The sequence below is a fragment of the Jaculus jaculus genome (assembly GCF_020740685.1).
Source record: "Jaculus jaculus isolate mJacJac1 chromosome Y unlocalized genomic scaffold, mJacJac1.mat.Y.cur SUPER_Y_unloc_1, whole genome shotgun sequence".
Classification (NCBI taxonomy): domain Eukaryota; kingdom Metazoa; phylum Chordata; class Mammalia; order Rodentia; family Dipodidae; genus Jaculus; species Jaculus jaculus.
In genome coordinates this window covers 830,426-836,144 of record NW_025423386.1, presented here as the reverse complement: position 1 = coordinate 836,144, position 5,719 = coordinate 830,426, and the positions used below count along the sequence as shown (strand labels likewise).

The 5,719-nt window shown below is 38.2% G+C and overlaps 1 non-coding gene across 1 annotated transcript; it reads left to right on the top strand.

Annotated features, from left to right (window-relative positions):
• Positions 1-105, top strand: LOC123457161. Its single transcript, XR_006634927.1, has one exon. It is a non-coding gene; the product is annotated as a U6 spliceosomal RNA (small nuclear RNA).
• The last annotated feature ends 5,614 nt before the right edge of the window (positions 106-5,719 follow it).

Genomic DNA, 5,719 nt, shown 5'->3' with positions numbered 1-5,719 from the left:
GTTCACTTCAGTAGTACCTTTACTACAGTTGGAATGATACTGATTACATAAACATGGCCCCTGTTCAGGGATGACAAACGACTTCCTGAAGTTTTCCCTATTTTGTTTTATTTTTATTTATTTGAGACAGAGGTAAAGAGAGAATCGGCATCCCAGGGCCTCCAGTCACTGCAAACAAACCACCGACACATGTGCCAGCGCATACCTCTGGCTTATGTGAGTGCTGGGGAATCAAAGCAGGGTCGGTCCATTGGCTCTAGAGGCAAACATCTTAACCACTAAGCCATCTTTCCAGCCCAAGTGTTCCATATTTTAAATAAAGAAAATTTAGGCACCTCAAATAAGTAGAAGAAATGGTATTGTCTGATCTTGAACATATATTTCTTCTCAGTCCCAAAGGTGGACTACTTCTCAATGGATTTTGTCTCAATGACTTCTATGATATTAACAATTGACTATTATTATAATGAAAGGGAAATTCAAGATGTGTTCCTAGTATTGTGTAAGTTATGCAATTTGATTCTGTGTTGGAGAAAATACATCTCTTTACTTTGGAGATGAGAGTATGCATGCCTATTTTTCACAATCTAGCCTCTTCCCATGTGTCTTGAAACCATACCAGAACTTTATGAAAAATATGTAATTCTCTCTTTTGTTGATTCTTTTTGTTTGTTGTTATTGACAATGAAGACAAGAGGGAAAATAGAGACATCACAATAACTAGAAATGATTTATAAAGAATTAGAGATTCAGCGAACAGGGAGATATGGGAGGAGGGGGAGCAATGTTTACAAGAGGGTGACAATATCAGAGTATATTGCGTACAAAAACTATAGTAGAATTCATGGACTACATGAACACTTTTGGTGATTTCCCTTTCTGTATATTTTGATACGAGAAGCACAGAGACTATATTCCACAACACAGACTAAGATAAAATAGATATACTCAGATCTAATCATCATAAAATTCCATATGTGCAATCCAGAATTCCTTTCCATTTGAAGAACATACATGAGAGAAGAAATTACTTTCATGTCATTTTTCCAAAGTGTAGAAAAATGAGATAATCCGTAATGTGTGAATCAATCTCCCATAAAGTTGTCCTTGCTGGGTAGCATTACCAACATGAAGGGGATAATGAACAGAAGGTGTGAGATACCACTGGAAGATTAAGCTTGATCAATCCATACTTTACAAATTAGGATAGGTTTTGTGTTCAGAAAGGACTCTAAAGGTTATATTTTCTGATCTCCATCCCATGAAATGCAGGTAAAATGCCACATTATAAGTGAAGAGACACAAGAAGAGTATGCCAAGCTGACTAGTGAGAAAAAAATGTCAAATCAAAATATCCTGGATGTCACCAAGACAGGTGAATCACTCTTCTGCTACCATGGAAACATAAAGATTAAAGTTTAAAGAAATCCCTGCATCTTCTGATAGTCATTTCTCATTCAGAGTTAGTTATGATTAAAGATCTTGGATATTAAGAGAATGAAATATCATTTTATTCTATCTTTGTTGTATTTTACAGACACCTGTGCTAAATAGAGATATTGACTATGTAAGTAGAAAATGGCCCTCACAACTCTTGTAATGTTCAATGTAAATAACATGTGAAGTCATTTGAAATCAGTAAAACAGAAACTATTCATACAAAAGCATGAAATAAAGAATGTACTATTGCAATATTTATAATTCACACAACATGAAATTAGTTCAGGATAGACACTGAGTTTCTTGAATTGAAGGCTAAATTAATAAATGTAATTAGAAAATACAATCTAAAATATGAGTATTAAACACTTTAATTCTCTTGTGAATACTGACATCACATGGACAGCATATGTACAATATCTCAATGGGACTTATCTTTGCCATGTGTGGCCTAGGTATATTTATAATTAGTGTGAGTTTGGGACATCACTATATACACAGGATCTCACACTTCTATTATTCATTGCTGTTTGCATTTGATTGTTTTTTTAGTATTAATAGCTCTCTTTGTCATTAAATGGCTTCATTTCAAATACCTGTCAATGTATTCTGAATAAATAAATCTACTACTGGGACTTAGATGAACAGGCCTACCTCAGAGTCTTTGTCAGAAGTTGAATATGGTTTTCTTTGCCTTCTTGTTTTGGAAAGCTATATTTGTTGATGGAATAGTAAGTGATAAAATCAAGTCAATTTTGAAGTAGAAAAATATGCAGATTTTTGAATAAATAGTATTAGCTATGTTTTGTCACCTTTTTCTTTGAAAATAAGGAAGTATATGGATTATCTGACAAAGAGGTTAACACTTCATATGTTACTGCATTCAAAAAGATAACTGCCAGGCATGGTGGCGCATGCCTTCAATCTGTGCACTTGGGAAGCAAAGGTAGAAGGATTGCCATGAGTTCGAGGCCAGCCTGAGACTATATAGTGAATTCCAGGTTAGCCTGGGCTAGAGAGAGACCATACCTCAAAAAAATAAAAGATAACTCAAGGCAGGTTGTAGTTGTGAATGTCTCTATTCCTAGCACTTGGGAATCATTATGACTTCAAGACCAGCATGAGATTACATAGTGAATTCCAGGTCATCTTGGGCTACCACATCGAGAAACAGCTTTAGTGGGCTCTGACCATCAAGGGTAAGATTTCATTCATTCAGACATAGCCTTATTCCCCTTCTGACCCCTCACATATTGCAAAGTCCCCCATGGCAAAATAACATTAGTAGACATGGTTCAGCAAGTGCTGGAACTGCATCATTTAGAAACAGCCTTAAAAATCTCAGAAAAAGAAAGTTAGTGATGCAAACGTATGGAAATTGCCTTCATAAACCATACGAATTTCCCTTCTTGAGAACTAACGTTATAGACTCTGTCAGCAAAGGTAGAAATTGTCCTCACTGAGAAATTGTTTCAGCAATTGTGTTGGCAACTGACGAGGAAATGCAGGAATGGCTCTATGAGAAATGGTGTTTTGCGTCTCTGTCCAGGAAGTGTTGCATTGAACCTCATTAATAAATAGACATAGCAGACCCTGAGTAGCAAGTATAGGAATATCCCATACTGTGAATGGGAATTTATGGGCTTTAGCAGAAAGGTCAGGAATTGTTATACCCGAGAAAAGCTTTAGGACATGTGGATCAGCAGGTTCAGGAATTAGCTTAAAGAAGAAAAAGACTTACATGAAGAGAAGAAATTGCCCTTTTTGACAAATAGCTTTCAGCAACTATGCCAAGGAGTAAACCAAAAACTCTTTCTGGCTTTGAGGACCATATAGTTCCCTTTGATCAACATCACAAAATGGCTTGCAACCAATTTCTGGAACTTGGAGATGCTAGCCAGAGCTAAATGATTTAGGGGTAGGATTCACCCCTCATTATCCAGACCTCTTCTTATCAGACAATCCCTCCACATGTCTACTGAGTGTAATATCTCTTAGTCCAGTGTATGAATTACCTGTATTGAGAGATAGCCTTAGTAAACTTTTCCCAGCAAGTGTATTAAGTTGCACCAGTTGAAAAAAGAAACTGCTTGTTTGAGAGAGGAATAGGCATAGAGGAAGAGGGACAAACGAAAGTAAGAAAGAAAGGTAGAGTGTGTGTGTGTGTGTGTGTGTGTGTGTGTGTGTGTGTGTCTGTGTGTCTGTGTGTCTGTGTAAGGGTGCACCAAGGTATCTGGCCTTGAAAACAACCTCCAGCAAAATTTACCACTTTTTGCACCTGCCATTACATGAATCTTGGGGAATCAAACCCAGATTTCCAGTCTTTGTAAACAAATCCTTTTATCCACTAAGCCATTTCTCCAGTCCTGAATTACCATATTGGAGACATAGATGTCACAGACACTTTTGAGTAAGTGTAGGGATTGTCCTCATTGAGAAAATACTTAGTCACTTCTGGCTCACACAATCACAACAACACAACCACCACATGTTCTCACTCATCTGAAGTTCCTAATATGAAACAGGTCAAATTGATTACATGACTGAAGAGCATCTTGAGGCTTGGACAATAGTGGTGGGTATGGCTTAAGGTAAGGGAAAGAATGGGGGAGGACTCAAAACCTGAAGACAAATTGAACTGGTCCCATAGAATCCTAAATGCTGGAAATCAGACTAGAAGGTGGAACTCTCAAGCAAAACTTAGATAGACCACCTGAATCAAAAGGTACTGAAGAGAGTGAAAAGAAACCTAACCTCAAATTTCTATTGTTTCTCTTTCTTCCCTGGATTTTTATTTTTTTTCTTCCCCTTTGGCTCTGACCTGTAATTCCCTGTACCAGGATGTGGCCTACAGCCATAAGGAGTTGTTGATTAGAAAGACCTATTATACCTCCCAAAACAAACAAGACAGACTTCTGACAGAGCACTTGAATACCCCCCACCCGCAGAGGTTAATAGTAAGATCCTGCTGCTGAAGACACCAATTGCTGTCAGCTGGAACCATGGAGAGACCTAATTGGAATCCATAGGAGAGTCAGTCTTCAGATAATTAGCCCATCTAGTGCTGGAAGTCGCTACATGAGATACCAGGTGGAAGTGGCCAAAATCTGTCCATGCAACTCAAACTCTAAGTTATTAATAGTTATCCTATTTAACTGGCATTGACTTCACTCTCCATTGGAGAATCTGCTTATCTTATTCAGATGGGACCTGGACTTGAGGGGATAAACAACCCAGCACACTCCACCATAGCCCCAGCTGAAACCACAAAATAATTGGGGAAATGAGCAAGAAGGTTTATACTCGCATTTAGGCTGATATCAGCACAAGAGTGATGGAGAAAGATACTGAGGACACTCAACACCTACCAAACCAGACATCTAGAAGCTCGTAAGTGCCCATCACTAAAGTAGACCTAAAATGCTCAGTGAATTTTACAGAAGAAGAGTCAGAAATATTGTTATAGCCGCAAGTTGGGACATTTTCAATTTTGCACAAAGAAACTGCCTCTCCCCCACAATTGACTGCTGCCCCATAATGCATGACTCATGATACCCATGGGGTTGACCTGCATCCCTAATGAGGTAGGACTCTTCAGAAAAGGGGGAGGGAGGAGGAAAGGGATGGTACCAACATGTGTTTATACAAATAGGCCCATATCTAATAATAATAATGCAATAAGATATGCTCTCACCGTCTTTGCCCAGCAATGTGTCATTGCCCCTTCATGGAGAAATAAGTTGAGTATGTTTTGAACTATGACTGGAATGTGAAGGAAGGATACTCATTGAGCAATAGCCTTAGTGATCTTTGTCCAGCAAAGATAGGTAAGGGTGAGGCTCGTTGAATGTGACTCTCAACAGAGGGCACACAAAATGACAAGTACTCTTTATTGTTGTTGTCTAAAGTGGAATTCAAGTTGGCAACCTTATTCTGTCCTTTGTCTTTCCAAAGGGAAACATTCTAAGAAACCAGGTGCAGAATTGAATCCGTACATAAAAGATATACAGTTCTGTAGGGAGATCAAATTTGCCAAGGCATTTCCTCTTAACTGACCCCACAAAAAGCCACAGTGCTCCCAGAAAGGCAGAACTGGGGTGCTTCTATTAACTTAATGGGAGATTAAGTCCAGAGAGCACTTTCTGGGACTCTATAGAAATGAATAATTCTGATACATAATCATGAAATACATAAATCTGAGGCACAGTTTTATTGTTTGAGTGTAGGTTAACAATATAAAAAGTAGAACTCTAGCACTTAAGAGTATACAGCGTTGGGA